Source organism: Spea bombifrons, chromosome 11 (genome assembly GCF_027358695.1).
Source record: "Spea bombifrons isolate aSpeBom1 chromosome 11, aSpeBom1.2.pri, whole genome shotgun sequence".
Taxonomy (NCBI): Eukaryota; Metazoa; Chordata; class Amphibia; order Anura; family Pelobatidae; genus Spea; species Spea bombifrons.
Genome location: NC_071097.1, coordinates 26,540,299 through 26,558,227, shown reverse-complemented (window position 1 = coordinate 26,558,227; position 17,929 = coordinate 26,540,299).

The following is a 17,929-nucleotide window of genomic DNA, read 5'->3' as shown; positions in this document are numbered from 1 at the left end:
GATTGGTGAAATCCCTCAAACCCTCCAAAGGGTTAAATAGTGAATCATTCCACTTCCATAAATAAAATAAATCTCAGAGGTTTGCAAATGCTTTTTTTTTTCTTTCATTTGAGCACTCAGGAATTAACCAAATGTGCTTTAATATATTCATTCGGTTTGTTCATTTTTGTTCCAAACCTCATATTTCAGACTGGGTATGAAAAGCATCATTTATGCTTTATGCAGATTCACAAGCGTATTAAAACATTAAAACATACAGTATTTTGCAGAGACACATTTAAAATCCACACGGGGAGGCACTCTGGTTGGCTTTTGACTTTACACGGGCCAGGAAGAAAGTTATTTGCACTATAATACATGTCAATTGTTCATTAGATGCTAAATTAATTTGCTAAACTTATATTTGATTTTTTGATTTTGCCGTAAAGGGGAAATGCAAATTTGGTAATTGCTATATTATTATTATTATTTATTGTTTTATATATATATATATATATATATATATATAAACATTTAATTACTAAATAAATGTACGTACCTACAACATATAATTATATATATATTTCATTTTGTTTCATAAATTTGAACTGCTGCAGACATAGCCCCCAAATAAAATTAGTAAAACATTTACAAACACATTTTATTAACAACAGCGGATTTTATCAGACGGCGTTAACCCAGTCCTGGTGAGATAATGCACCTATAAAATGTCCCTTGCATTCTCTTGCTGCTAATGGAACTAACTCAATTAGACTTTTTTTGTTGTCTCTACTCGGTGTATTTGTGGAACGAGGTGACATCCCAGCAATCATTGCTAGGTAACAATTGGTGCAAATATTATAAGGGGAAAGGAAATAAATCAAGGAATAAAAAAAAAAAAATAGTTTCTGCACATTTTCAAAAAACACGTCGTGCTCTCTGAGGTCCTTTTCATTTTAACCAAATCAGGGGGAACTTGTCCTCACAGCGGCAAGGCAGATGGAACCATAAATCACAGGAGTCATTGTCTGCCTGTAGTGTACTCACCACAGCTGTCAGTTTTTAGTCTCTTTTGGTTTTAGCTGACATGGTTTGAGGTCCACTGTGAACCAATCTGGACTTTTTTTACAGTCATATCCATCAAAACGACTAGTAGCCATCAACCTACTGCAGCGATCGATTCGTTTGCTTATTCTCACGCATAGCCAATACTTCGCTCACTAGGTGAGGCTTGGGAGAAGCGCTTCATTTTAGCTTTTTTTGCCTCAAGCTACAGCTGTGATTTTCTGAGCAGCCCGGGCTAACGTTATTAAAGTTGCATCACAATAGATCCAGAGAAAGATCGTGGGTTCACAACACGGCATATAATAAGTATTATTTTGAAACCATATTGAGGGGTACCTAAAATAGGAAGATTCAAGTGCAACACTTATTTTCCAAAGTAAACAAGCAAAATATTATATGCATAACCTTAGCTGTCTCTCTAAAGGTCAGGATTTGTTTGTTAATTTCATCGGCAGCCTTGAGGTGGCACTATGATGCTGACGATTACTCATAGTCTGTTTCAAAACAAGATGTCCTTTTTTTTTTTCTTCATAAACACTCTCTCTATTAAAGCAGGAAAAACAAAACTGATTAAATTTGAACCGTTTTATCGAAGTTTGCTTTTTGTGCGTAAAACATTCAACTATGTAATAAATGTTAGATTTGGCATATTATGAATCAAAGGTTATTATAAAGAAAATCATTTAAAAAAAGGCATAACTGTGCATTTGGAACATGCACATTGAACAATGTAGATGTATAGTTCAAAGGAAAACGTAAATATTAAATATAACTTAAGTAAAACAAACTCGAACAATATACTTTACAGTATGGATCAGTGAAAACTTACAATTTATACATTACATTTCCAAATTAAGATATAAAGTGGTTATTGGTTATTTCATCTTTATGCCCCTGGCATTTAAAAAGTTAAAAGTATTTTTTATTATTATTAATATGAATATTATTATTCAAATATATCTGATGTTAGGATATATATATATATATATATATATATATATATATATATATATATATATATATATATATAACATCTACACAGGGTTCGTAGAAGAATTATGAAGTACACGTGATACTTTATAGGAAAGTCTGGGTTCAATGTCAAAAGTTGGGTCAGTTTTTTTATGAAACAGAAAGCTATGATTTTGACTTGAGGTGACAACTGATAAGCACCAGAACCCTAAGGAATTTCAGAACCCTACATTTTATAACGTTAGAAATGAAAGTAGATGTTTTACTCTGTGTAGTGTTCTGGATGTGCTCACATATAGCACATTTAGGAAGAATGGAAACTCTTACTTTTAGTTTCTTTAATAAGTTAATCATAAAAGTGCATTTTAATACCCATATGTAAAGGTTCAGATGCACAATTCCACGACACAACAGATGTATTCTACAGCTGCAGACACCGTTCTACAATCATATTAATGTAAGATTTCTTGTGGCCACCGACACTCTCTAGTTATCTTCTTTTTAACCCCGTAATGTCTAGAAAAATGTTTCACTTTAATTTACTTGAGCTAAACTTTTTTTTAACAGCATATTTAACAAACACTAAGGCCAATGCTAAGATGTTCCTCTAACTTACTCATATAGTAAAAATATTTTGCCCATGGGTGCATTTACAAGTACCCTGAGACTTTTACTTTTGTGATAACTCCCGTGGGAAAACCAGTGATTGCCGAAACAATGTGAAAACTCGAAATAACTGCTTACTGATGTCACCATGCATGCAACAACTGTATTTACTTCCTGAAATGTCACATGTACTTGGATGTAAATATCACAAACGCTCATGGTGCACCACGAAAACCCTTGGCGAGAACGGTTTGAACAGTTTTTTCGCAGAACTCAAGGTAGTTTTCTCCCACTAGTTTTAGAATACAGGAGAAAGTTTTCACTCACCTCTACTGACTGATGTACATAGAACATGATAAAGGAAAATAAAATAAAGAAAATAAAATTAGTTACATTTCATGGAAGTAGGGGATATTTAGTAAATGGTTTAAGAATTTAGTATCAAGTGGTGTTGCTTTTTGACTTAAATGTAATTGTCCTGAAAGTGGCCTAGGTTACTACCATGGGACTCCATGCTCAAAACTAGGAATGCCAGGGTTTACAAAAACTGTCAAAGTGTATTACCACTATTCCTGGGACTTGCCAGGTTTGACCCTGAGTTTCTGGGTTAAGGATTGCTTCCCTTGACTCCTGGTAAGTATTTTAAATCTCCAGACAGCGGTATAGCGTTTGCTCACTTCTACTCCGCACCCATGTCCTGCCGACTCCCACCTACTGTCTTCCCATTTCCAAACCTTTTAAAGTCTAACAAGGCTAGCCCTGCTCCTACGTTCGGCTCAGCCTGATTGAAGTGACATGCCATAAGAAAGCGTACTTTGGGCAACCAAGCCTGAAAGCTCCCAGGTATGATTATCATCTTAAAATGTTAATAACATTATAAATCAAGTCATCAAGATTTGAGTTAAGTTTAATATGTGGACAAGTAGCATCTTCAAACCGTTTTAGTGTTTCCTCAATCTTACACCATAAGTTCGGTGTATTTGCAAGAACGTAAAGTGTAATGGAACATCCTCCCATTAGAAGTGTAAATACAGTGACATAAATCAGACATGCTTGGGGTAGGAATAAAGCTATCCTGAATGTAAGTAGATACCAAGGACTGATTAAGGTCTGAATCTTTACATCGGGAAAAAACGGGTTGAATGGCTCTTGTATGCGGTCAGAGTCAGAGATCTTTTAATGTGCAACCTTAATTTTAGTAAAATATTTATATTTATATGCAATTTAGTTGTTAGTCCATTTGTGGTACTTGTGCAGATAAATGTTATTTAGAAACACATTCTATTGTTTGCATTCTAGGTCATTCTAAATAGTTTCCTCTTTTCTAGGCAGGCAGAATGGTTACATTCATACACAGATAAACCACAAATGGTTTAAGGGCTGAAGGGGAAGTGAACAAGCTGTCCATCTGTCCATCTGACACTGCGTCAAAATGATTATTTTTGATATGATGATATTTTTCATAGGGATGATAAACTTTGCATGTATTTCCTTTCCAGAGGGGCATAGATTCCATTTTGTGCATTCCATGGACAGCTCCATCAGTTCCATGTGCACAATATTTTAGCTGATCAGAACCCCAGCAAATCCCTGTTTAATGTGTGAGTGTTTCTTATTGATTGTATATGTGTTCAATATGTTTCATATGAATGTCCACTTTCACTTCCATTACACATGTGGTTTTGATATGTTTTATAAGAGGAGTTATAATTACTACACTTTAAAAGCTGCATCATCAAAATGTGTGGGCAAGAGGAGAGTCTACAACATGATGGAGAAAACTCTGAAAGATGCTGCACATAATAGATATTATGTCCTAAACAGCGCAATCTCATTTTTCCACCTACCATGTAAAATATTTGTGCCAAAACTAGCACATTGCCTAGAACATTGGCTGACACAACGTTCCATCATCTGACACATAGGCTGGTAACATTCAAGAGATTTTAACAGATGCCAACACTGTCGTCACATTTTTCTGATTGCTTGCCCTATATATATGTTTGTTTATTCTTGAAGCCAAAACAATACACATGGTTAGTTGTATTAAAAAATGTATTATTGAGATCAACTGTCCCTTACCATGCTGATTCCGGTAAACCAGAAAACCACTTTCACCCTATCAACTAGTCCACCTGGCGCCATGTATGTGCTAAAAGGAAGTTTCTCAAAACATTGCTATGCACGCTGTTCGGTTTTTACTCATTGAAGTCCGTGAGTGACGGTCTAAGACACTTCTCTGGAATGAAGCGACTTAAGAAATATTGAGTTCACCGAACTACCTGTTTGTAGAGTAAGTCTCCAGGTCACAGCCTGACCAGGTGACCTGTTGTGAACATCAACCCAAGCCCTGGCTTGTTAGGAGGCTACTTTTATCTTATGTTATTCAGAATTCTCTTCTTCAGACAGAATACATGCAATACTGTGTGTAATTGTGTTGCAAAGTTGACAGGTGGCGCAAGAGTCTCTGCTAGTGAAAAGCCAACAGGGGTCATTATGCACATGTACTATTATAAGAAATAACATAATCCCAAAAGAGCTGGGCTTAATTTGTCAATACTACTGGCATGTTATGTAAATTGAATTTACCTGCATTTGAACAAATCCAATCCACACATTTAAACTTCACTGCATTAAACCAAAGTATTTGGATGGTTCCTATTTCCTAATGACATTTTAATATGTATGGCTTGACTACATTGTTGTGGAATGTTAAAAATTCTGCTGCTGAAATCAAGAACTAAAATGTAGGACAAGCTTTGGCCCAATATAATCTTATTTTCATGAGAAAGCTGCTTCTTATATACATTTATGCTGTGCATATCTGGCTGACCATACCCGACTGACCACAGCAGGAGTGAATTTTGAAGAGCGTGTCCCCAGCATGTGTTTGGGTATTTTGTGATCTAAGAGGCTAACTGGTTACCCTTATACTCCTTTAAATTAGACTTGCAATTAGGTTAGATGTTTAATTATCTTATGTAACAATTTTATCAAACATTGAAGAAGTATTGGTACCTACAATACAAATGCAAGGCTCAAAGCTTGGAGTCTCTCTTAACCATTCTGGGATTGATAAAGATTGATGAAGTCTTTTTTTTTTTTTTAAAAATCAACCTTATCATATCATGTGTCAACTACTGTCAAGCCAAGATGTTGTGATTATTTGTTCATGCTGAAAAACCATTACATAAGTTATGGTGGGTAAAGGTGATGGAAACCCTTCCACTAAAATTTAAGGGGTAGTAGAAGTATTATTAAACACTCATCTACAGACACCAGACAAGCCAGAAGGCTTGTTTTTCCCTCAGAAATCTCAAGGTGCTGCCACAACCACAAGGGATTCTGAGTAGGCACATGCAAATAAGGTTAACAATTATTGTTAACCTTATTGTTAACCTTATTTGCATGTGCCTACCCAGAATCCCTTGTGGTTGTGGCAGCACCTTGAGATTTCTGAGGGAAAAACAAGCCTTCTGGCTTGTCTGGTGTCTGTAGATGAGTGTTTAATAATACTTCTACTACCCCTTAAATTTTAGTGGAAGGGTTTCCATCACCTTTACCCACCATAACTTATGTAATGGTTTTTCAGCATGAACAAATAATCACAACATCTTGGCTTGACAGTAGTTGACACATGATATGATAAGGTTGATTTTTTTTTGCCTCTATATCCTTTTGCCTCTATATCCACTTTATACTGGCTTAATAGAATCCCTTGTGGTTGTGGCAGCACCATGAGATGTCTCAGGGGAAAACAAGCCTTCTGGCTTGTCTGGTGTCTGTAGATGAGTGTTTAATAATACTTCATGCTGAAATACCTCCTTTACTTAGTCCGCGCTTCAATATGGCTGCCATGACCATTGTGGGATGCTGAAGCACAATGATGACAATTCTAGTGTTTCTGTACATCAGACACTTACACCCCTTCTAGGACTTTCCCTTCTAATAAAAACCAAAATAAATTATATTGCATCTTTGATGACCACCTAGATTTTAGGACGCATCTGCATAGACAGATATTCCAGAGCAGGCACATATGAGATATTTCTCAATATCACAAAAAATTGGAGTACTGAGAAGTTGCCCATAACGTTTTTACCAAGTAGACTAAACTTAGACCTAGATCATTAAAAAAATGCACCAACCCAGAAGCCCACCAATGATTTTTTTCTGTGCCTTCTACAGGCATGGTTGCTTTACCTTGTTGGCTAACTATCATTGGACTGTTTTGGTATATGTAAAATAGGACACACATGTATTAAGTATTGCTAAAACTTTGTCTGCCAGCTTTCTTTTTGAAGTAAAGTACATAAAATGATAAAAATAGACTACCATGAAAGCGACAGTTCTTAAATTAACAGAATGTGGCTGTTAAGATTTGAATAAGTTATTTAGTATGGAAGCAAATGATTCATGCTTCTTGATTTCAGCATCTGATGGGTCACTTACCATATCTTGCTGGATAACCGAGGCTTTTCTTACACTATATTAAACATCTGGTGTTAATATTTAATTAAGGAAAATCCTTCTGGTTTAAACATTGGCTGTCAAAGCCATCATATTTTGTAAAATGCTAAGAAAAAGCAATGTTCTGTAAAATATACGTGATAATATTTAGCAAATGATTCATGCTTAACTTTTTTTTAAAAAAAGGCATATTTTATTAAACATGCTTTAAAAGGATACTGAGAATAATGGGGGAAAGCGAGGGGCGAGCGTATAAGACTGCGGCATATGATGGCAAGTTATTTCAGTTATGCCTTTATTTTAGCTTCTGGCTCTCTCATTAAAGACTCAAGGGTGTTTGTTTGCAAAGAAAGACAGGAGAAAACTTATAGCTTCTCAGTTATAGAAATAAAATGAATATTTTGGCTGTTTATTCAAAATTCAGTGTTTTGCTCTAGAACTGGTTTAATTTACTTTATAAAAATCCTGCATACTGTAATTGGACTCTTAGCCTTACTTCCAAGAAAAATTTGTTTTTTTTCAAGTGATTCCACGTAATTCCACAAAAAGCGTTGATGAACGTTGAAAGTGAGCATAAACTAACAGCTTCTGAGAATTAAGGAAACGGTTCCTGAATCAACTATGTCATGATGTCACAGGTGATCATGTGATGAAGGCAGAAACATTTTTTTTCATAACTTTCTACCCTTTTTGGGGGAAGAGCAAAGGTATTTGTCCAGCTCTACTTCCTGTCCCATCATTTGGGCTGCATTTCATGGCTTTGCCAACAACTAAGTCTGAGTAGGGCATGGATAGGAGACTAAAACATATCCACATCCACTTACCACTCCTCTATATAACAGTAGATTTGTGCACCAAAAATTATCCAGGTACATTTTTTTGTTTTGTGTTTGGTCCATTTTCGGACAAGGGATTTTGTTTCTTGCCCTTTCAGTACGGACACCATCCGGAGGCCTTTTTTCGGAAATGAAATTTGTTGTCATTTACCCTTATTCACACTCACACTCTCTGAAGTGGGATGAAATTGTCACAAGGCTCCGTACTGTTGCAGAAGCCCTCTGAGTGGCCAGGTTAACAGAGCGAATAGAGAGGAGAAGTGGACAAAGACAGAAGAAGCAATACAGAAGACAGAAGAGGAGGCAAGAAGAGGCAAGACAAGAGCCAAGGACACAGAAGCGGTTGGCTCAGAAGGTAGGGAGAAATCGACAGAGAGCATGAGAGAGAGTGTGGAATGACATCAATAAGATTAAGTGAGAGTGGAAAAAACAATAAAAAAATAATGGAAATCCAGAACCCTCTGCATTTGTTTGTTTTGTTGGGGTTCCTTTCAGTCATTCGTGCAAATTAATGAAATTAACAAAATTCATTAAAATTTTAATTTGTTCAAATTCGAATGTATAAGTCTAATACTCGGATGTCAGTACTTTGTCTAATTAGGTAAAAATAAAATGAAAGTGATAAAAAGCATGAAATACATGGATGGCAGGGTGTCTCATAAGTGTTGACACTGTAGGATACCCTCTTCATGATGGCTACAATCGAAAGCCTGAATCAACCAGCAGCCATCTAGCCTAGTCCCAATAAGTACTTTGTAAGTACTTTAATCTTTATTTGTTTCTGTAGTTTGTTCCACTTTTGGAGAGGGCACAAGCATGAGGAGATTCTGCTGTATTACTCTATGCATCTCTAAGGTGGCGGAGAGTGTTATTAGGGGACAATGAGCTTTCAGATGCATTAAAGTGCATATGATAGCTGAAGAGTACCCTTAACAAACCCAGTAACTTTTAAGTGATGCTGGCTGAAAAGGAATAAAGCAAAGGTACAATAGTGTCTATACAACACAGCATGTGTTTGCTATTTATCATTTTTTTTCTTTAAAGATTGCTTCAGGTGCCTATACCAACTTTGTTTAAATATCATAAAATTTTGCTCTTAGCGATGTAGCCCAAAAAAAAAAGAAGAAGAAGAACGTGTCAATCGTCCAGGTCACATGTTGTAACGAACAAGGAAATCATAAATGTAAGAAGTGTTGTTATTTTATGACAACAACAATTTGACAGTTTCCCATATAACAAAAACATGACACTTTTCCAAATATCAGAGGATGCTTCATCTGCTCCAGGGACTCTGGTACTGTCACAGAAATGGAAGGTCACAGACGGCCTTTATGATTTCTAGCGTTTCAAAATGTTGAGTAGCGGTGTGTGCACGCTAAATGCTGCAGGCTGAGGGGGATTTTTTTCTACATCATGGAGAAACTGACAGGGAGAAAAAGGCCTTACTATGACAGCGATAACCCTTAGGTTTAAGGGTTATGCCCTTAGCTGCCCAGAAGTAAAATTACCTATGTTAACTTTTAGCTCTGACTGTCTAAAATATCCCAAAAAGTCAGATCCACATTCATTTGTTTCCATACTTCTGACAGCATCCTATACTAATGCCCTGAAGCGTAAGGTCCACAGAATGTGTAAGCCGACTCAACCTGGTAGAGAGGAACTTTAGCTTGATGCTCCATCTATTGAAAATACCATATTTCTGTTTTTGATTATTATACATTACTTTACTTAAAATGCATTAAACATTCCTAGGCCAACACATATTTAACCCCGCCAGAAAGGATCTCAAAGGGAATGCTGGTCTAGGCAGCCCCTCTAAAGCAACACATAGCCAGCACAGGCTCCATAGGAAAGTTACTCCACACTGCATGTCTTCATAATGCAGCATGCTACGATATGATGTCCATACCTGGGAACTTCTGGGTTCCAGCTACCCAGAGCCTGCCCTTGCGGGACGCATCCAGGACTGCCCGCTGCCGTCGGTGGGCAGGCTGCTGATGTAGGGGGCGTTCCCGCTTTCGTCAGGGGTGTTCTCTCTGATGTCAGGAGGCGTTCCTGCTGACATCGTGGGAAACACCTCCATTTAAAGAGGAAATGGGCGGGGAGTGGGGCCTGTGAAGACCCCGCTCCCATGACCCGGAGTATTCGGGTGTTGACCCCAGAGAACCTAGGTATGATTATGATGTCATATGCCAGTGCTCAGCATACAGGGCTGCAGCCAAAATACATAATTAACATCATCAACAAAAGTTTAAACTCTTCTGTGCTATACTCAAACAAATGAGTGAGCAAACCAAGGGAGAGAGAACCCTCCCACACCCGGAATGTTCCCAGACTTTTGAATATGTGTTTATTTGGTAACTTTTGCATTGGTTACTGTAAGCTTGCAGGATTCCCAGTGATTTTTGAAAAGTAAATTCCTTTATCCACTAAAGAACAATGTTGTATCACAGTGACCTAAAGGATTCCTAAACAGAACAAAAACTTAACTTTGGAACAATTATTTTGTATTCATACTTTATTCTCTAAAGGGATGGCACATTTAACTGCAAGACAAAAACATCGGTCATTAAGTATACAAAAATTATAAGAAATGTGAAGGTTTTCTTGTTTGTTAGTTTCCAGGGAAACTGTATGCTAATTCCTAGCATTTTTTTTCTTTTAAAAAGGATTTTGCTGATTCTTCAGTAAATGTATTGTTTTTCTTAGAACGAAGCAACGTAAAGTAGACAACCTAACCATATTAACCACAATAATCCACAGACCACAGCAAGAAGGTCCCTTATGATCGGAGCAAACCTTAGCTTTCTCATTAGCAATCAGAAAATCCTCTTGATGTCTGCCGGTTTCAAATCAGGGCAAGTGTCTTTATTGCTACTGCGAAGCCCAAAAGGATAATATAAATAATGTGTTCTAATCAGCAATGAACATATGAGATCCCACATTCATAACAGGGGAAGGGAAATTGTTGAATGCTGTTGAGTAGCTTAAAAGAGTGTAAGGGATCCTGGAAGTAAGGTTCTTGGTGATAACAAGCCAAAAAGCCCACTAGGGTCAAACAGAAGCAAATGGTGCCTGGTATTTTGTTTGCTTTATTGAAATGCAAGTTTGCCTATTATGTTACTGTTCTTCTGATATATTTTAATTTCCCCTAGAAGACCCTGCATAATAATAATGATAATAATTATAATAATAATAGTAATACAAAATACTAGGAACTGATAACAATATCTTGATGCATATACCTTAGTTGCAAAGCAAACATTTATACCGCAGATTTCAGACCACAAGGTCCAGTAGCAGTAAGGTAGTGTGTCCTATATCGCACAGAAGGGAATCTTTATTTTTCATACTTTTTGATTATGGGAAGAGAAAATAAATGATTTCTTCGTCAGGATGTTACATTAATCTGCTGGTTGGCAAAATGTGAATGTGTCCTGAAATAAATGGACACCCTTTCCCCTACCTGGCTCAGTCTATGTTCCATTTGCCCTACCCACTTGTGTCTAGCAGTACACTTCAGCACAAATTACCCTTCTATCCCAGTTCTCTGTAACCAGTTCATCAGTTATCGCCACTTCAGATAAGGACAAATGATTATATTTACACAAACTAATACCTCCTCTAGACTTTAGTGCATTCGATTTGTACAAATTTCAATTCAAACTAAAGTTGCCAATTTCACTCTTACTAATGGTTTCTCATGCTCTCACCCACCCTCTGTAACTTTCTCTCCCCCTTATTCACTCTTTCACACTCTCTCTGAATGTCACACTATCTTCTCCGAAGCCTGCTCTTTTGCAGAAGTTCACCAGGAGGCCAGAATGATGAAGACAGATTGGTGAAGAAAGAGAAGTGTTTCGGCACCTCTCTCTCCTTGCAAATCTATCTCCATTATACTGGCCTCTATGTGGGAGCCACTGGGACAATCTCTCCCCCGTTCCGCCAATCAGGGGAGAAGGTGTGGCCAGTGGCTCCACCCTTTTCGGACAAGTTCACTGGGAGGCCATGTCCATGGAGAAGCGGACAAAGAAAGCAGATGAATAAAGAAGACAAAAGAACAGGAAGATGCAAGAGAAGAAAGGTAGAGAGAGTATGAGAGAGTGTGAAAGAGGGTGAGAGTAAGTGTTGGAGAGTGTGAAAGAGAATGAGAGAGTTAATGAAGGTGAGTGACAATGAATTTTGTTCCTGAATGTAAAATGCCCTCTGATTTTTGTCTGAACCTAAAGGGCGGGAAATGAAATCCAAAATTCCAAAATGAAAGAAAAATCACTTACGATGCCTTTGCACAAGTCTACAACCTGTTTTTATGCAGACAGTATCCAGGTAGTGGAAGTATTGAATAGATGAAACAGGTGCAGTTAAATCTAAAATAATGAAAGAAAAATGGTGTTAAATACAGAATCTCAAAATTTTGTGCACCTCTCCAAAACTGTAAGCTGAAGAGGTTATAGGCAACTGTGAGTGACAGGAAAGCTCTATCTGTAGCTTTGTGTACTTTGGCTCAGTTTAATCCCTGGATAAAGGTAGTGAGAGAGAATATCGCCAGACACAAGAGACAGGCTGAACAAAAAATTCCGGGCTTTATTTTCAAGTATCTCTGCTGTTCAGAAGAGTGCTAGACAAGGAGGGTCAGATCCCAGAAGCATTGTAACCTCTCAGTAGTGGGTATAGTAAATGAAAAAGGATGAAAGAGGTATTAACAGAGAAAAACTCATGTCACAACAAGGCAGACATTCCTTTAGTCAGTAATAAGTAGACATTTCGGAAAATATTTTTGTTTTAATTTAGATAACAAGCATGTATCTATTAAAACCCAGATATTTCTAAGCCAGATGATTAAGGACAAAGATAACAAATATTTCGTATTTTCCATGGTTTGAAAACATCAAGAAAAGTCTTCATCAAGCATTTAAAAGAATTCAAATGACACTTCTGAGAAAAAAAAATCTAAGAGGTATAGCTGAGCAATAAAGATGTTAGGTACATTCAGCAAGTAAAACAATGTCTTTGAAAGGCTTTAACCTTGTGAATGCTGCTTTTTTTTAACTTCTAAAATTGTATAATTAGAAGTCGACTGAAGTCTGTAAGTGTTTGTTCGACGACAGTTTGAAACAAATTTTATGCAGTTTTTACCACTGTGGTTTTTTTTTACAGCTTAAAACTAGCGGCGTTTGTGAAAAAAAGCATGTTAACTTACTGAACCTAAATAGAAACTGTATCAAAGTTACATTTCTTAAATTAGAAACAAAAGTGATGCAGTTTGGTAATAGGGTAAATCAAAGCAAATTAGCATATACTATAACTTAGTGAAATAAGATACATTACACATAATCATATTGGAAATCAAAGCTCTACCAAATGATCACTTTTGTGATATCCCAAGTGTATTTAATGCTTATATATATATATATATATATATATATACATACACACAGTATATAATAGATAGAGAGATAGATAGATAGATAGATAGATAGATAGATAGATAGATAGATAGATAGATAGATAGATAGATAGATAGATAGATAGATAAAAATCCTAAACCTTAAATTTGCATAGAGTGCATGCTGTTTCATGACAGTCTGTCCTTGATAGATATGGCACAGGCAAAGCTGGTAGAGTATGGAGTGGGTCATAATTCTTTACAGGGTCATTCAAGCCCAGGCCAGTGGCCAACATTGCTCCATATTGCTGTGTGTGGCCACTGGCTGGATATGCCTGGTCTCTCATGTGCAGCCTCTCATATACAGCCAGTTGCTGCTCTAACGTCATTTGGTGTCCTTGGCTTTAAAGTCTTAGAGCTGTCTCTTCATCTCCACTGTAATGCATTGGATAGTTCAATGGTCCCTTTACATTTTTTTTGTCTTCCATATTCCCCTGAGAAAGGGCCATATTATTTCTTGACTTTAATTGCATATTTTATACTTTGGAAAGAGCTTATTTGGTTAATACAGTGCACAGCTGGCATTTGTTTGAATATGTAAGGTGTGTTATATAACCATTTCATTTTTAATCCAAGATGATACCTTTTATTGGTTCTACATAGAAAATGAAATACAAGGGTCATATCATTAATGGTTCTGCTCTGGGTGATCTCATTTTCTTCCAACTAAAAGTAATGTAAGAATTGAATATTTTAATAAAATACCGAAACTCAAAACTTATTTCAGATTTTTGCATGTTCACAGAAGAAATGACAAGTAATTAAAACTTTTTGTAGTCTTTTGAGCGTTAATAAAAATGCATAAGCTTTGAATTTACATTTATCCCAATATATTGAGAATCTACTTACGATTTTGTAAATCTTATGAAGGTATAAACTAAGAAAAAAAAAGTTGTCGACGTACCACTTGTCAAGTTATAAAGATGAAATTGTCAGACACATTAAACAATGTAATGGAACGTCTGATATATTGCAATGTGTATATCATGGTATCTTTGGGCTGCCATTCTACATTCAATGTCTTTGAAGCCTACAAACTATAAAATTTTAATCATTAGCAGCCTCCAGAGGATCTAGTGATAATACCTATAGGACAGCTTTCAGATTCCTCGTCAGAAGAGAGAAAGACACCACTATAATTCCACAAGTGTAATAGATCTTTTGTTTTTAGATCCTGAAAAGACATATCTAAATTATTACAAGGGAAAATGTAACATTATAAGTCAGAATCCTCAAGTAAAGTGTACTTTGTATGTAGGACATTCCTATATTTCAAACTCTATTTAAATTTTGAAAATAATTTGCTATTTCTGTGTTATTTGGTTAAAATGAATAAAATCTGAATTCAGGCCATTGTTCATTTTTTATTTTATTGAAAATTCATATCTAATGTTTTTTTTTGGGGGTTTTTTTTGCATAGAGGAGTTGATTAAATAGTAGTTTTAGATTAAATTGTTTAGATGTGTGAATAAAATGTAGTTATGGCTTCAAACACGTTTGGAATGGGTTTGAATCCGTCATTCAATGCTTGGTCTGTCTTCCTACGACTAGCCTTTCCATCACCTCAGCTTGTATCCTTAACTTGTTCTATTATGTAGTACCAAGCTGAGTCATTGTTTCAAGCAGAAGGTGACATGTTAATAGCTTAATAGTATAATCTCCCAAATAATAATATGCTGTCACACTGTCTGAAGCACAATGTTTACAGGAGAAGTGGTAATGTATGATGACATTAATTTGAATAAAAATGAATTTACTGCTGTTGTCTCATTTGCAGTAAATTTTCACATCTTTCATGCACAACTGGTGCTCCGTGACCTCTTTCATTATTGTGTTCTTGGGTAGCTGCTGCTTGCTTTAAACGGGAAGACTGGCAAATGAGACAGAAACCTGCAGCTTAATAACTGATTTCCAGAAAAGAGTTCACACCAAAAAAAAAAAGCTTTCTTCATTTTGTTTACTGAGATAACATGATTGCGTGCCAGGCTGCTTAATTAAGACGAGTTAAAGGTGGTGGTAGAGAAACAAGAATGGACTGATACGATTTTATAATGCCAGGTTGGCATTAAAATGTGTCAATAAAATTATTTGAAAAACGAACCAATTTTCATGCGGTTTGAGTTTCATGGTGATTAATGTTACAGTGCTATTTAGTACAGAATCGGCAGCATAAATTATCAGGGATGAAAAGGGGGCGTGGTTTATTTGTAACCCCACCCACTCTTTTGTTTATGATCATTTAAAGGATGGTGTTTCATAAAAAATTAGAGGAAAAAAAGATTGGAGAATTAAATTGTTAATTTTTGGTTTCCATTTTCCATACCATGTCTAAGTTGACTTAATGGAGACACGTCTTCTCTCTTGGGGCAATCTCATCGCATCAACTATAATATGCTATCCTTTGCTAACAAGCAAAGCTTTGTCAACAAACTTTTCTTTGGAGGTGAATTGCACATCTTTACTGCCTTAACGATAAATCATAATTTCATAAATGGGTAAAAATTTGGTAGCTTTCACGGAGGCCAGAAAGTTTCTGCCAGCTCCATATGCTGCACCGTACCAGAGGGACATTTGAAAGGCCATGACTTCATTATTATATATTGTGCTAGCCAATCACAGACAGGAGTATTCTGTAGCAAGACATCTGACAAAAACTTCAACAGATATTTCACAATCATAAATATTTATTGTACTATAAAGTTGCCAGCAATTTAGCATTTCAAGGTTTGCAGAGGTTCAGCCACCAATTTAACCATGTTGTCTCCAAGTGTTTTTGGTTCTAATTAAATCGAATGGTTAACAGCACACACTACATTTCAAAGATGCCTATTCATAGCTTTATTGTATTGTTTTATGTAGAGTTTTGATGTGATAATGTCCTGTCTATCGTAAGGGGCCTCTATATTTGTTCTGCTACATTTCCGGTTGGCTTCACTCTATGCAGTTTAATGGACAACTAGTGACACGGAGAAATTTGTCTGCCCACTGGCAAAATGTACCAGGAATGTTTTGTAAATATTGGCAATTATGTACTTGTGGTTTTATGGGTAGGGCATTTGACTCATTAGGAAATATGTTAGGTCAAATTGTTATATGGAAATTAAAATTCAGCAGGGCTATCTTGTATTGGAGGGAAGGGTTATAACAATGTAGACATTTAGAAAGTTAATTAAGCATGTGAAGGTGTTTTTGCGTTTAATGACAAGCAAGTAAAAATAATATGTATGTATGTATATTTGTATTTTCTAGCACCAAAAAGGCCCGCTTTACAGATAACAGTAAAATAAAAGAGAGGTTGAAAAGTCCAGTGATTTATTAATTACAGACCCACATATATGTCCTGATGAAAGTCTATAAATAAAAAGACTGCAACGTTGACCAGAAAAACTGAGTTTCACGAAATCTTTTAAAACAAGTCCTATGAGTGCCGGTAACTATCTTTTGAATTTATATATATATATATATATATATAGTCATACGTGCATTTAGAGAACAGTAGGTTTGAATACAATAGTAAAGGAGGTCCCTGCCCTGTAGAGCTTACAGTCTAATAGTAGGGAGTGGGCAGGCATATAAATACAATTAGAGGGGGAGGTAGAGACATTTTACTTATGGTATTATGGGCATATCATAACACAATAGTCTGAACCCCTTTCAGTTCCCCCCAAATGCTCAGATCTTTAAATCAGTAAATGTTTACTTACAGTTAACACCTTAATCTTGTTTTGGATCAGGTCAGGGTCATCTTACTTTACAAAATAATATTTAGTTTAAGGATTCAGGGGACATACTATTTCACCAAGAGGTGGAAGATCTCACCATGAAGAACAACCTCTACAGCAGATTCAGATAGCAGCTTAGGCTTCAGGCCGCCTCAAGCTACAGAACCAAGTCATTCTTATATCATGGTATATAAGCTTGGCTGAAGCCTAAGAGCATTCAGTTAGTGTGTCTGTATGATGGGATCAGATCTTGTATACAACATATTCAGTAAACATATGGAGACCAAAAAAGTGGCAAGCCTTCTTAACACAGTTTGGAGCACGCAAAACAAAAACACTTTACAATATGGGCATGACAAAAAAGACTCTTGCATGTTTTTTGAATAAGAAAACATATTTTAGGCTCAAACAAGGATAATGTAGAACCATTCTGATTGCTGGAGCAGGCATACCGAGGAGCCAACCTGACTGATTAAACCTTTGCACCATAGACCCAGAAATCAGGAATTGTAAGTAAGAGGTGATAAAAGTACTGAGATATTTTGTTGCATTATTACCGAGGGTGTAGTTAACACACGATACAATGTACCTGATTAAAACAGTTGCACAGCTCGCAAGTGATTTATTTTTCACCCATCATTGGACTCATTCTTTAAGCCATCTGTTGCAGAAACATACATAGATATGCTCTACTTTTAATATGTATTTTCAAAGCATTTAACCAGGACAATATGCATTGAACTTTGTCCCATTTAGAATTTTATATATATATATGAATTTTATATATATGAATAACAGAATACATTAAAATATACTAACGGTTTTAACTACAG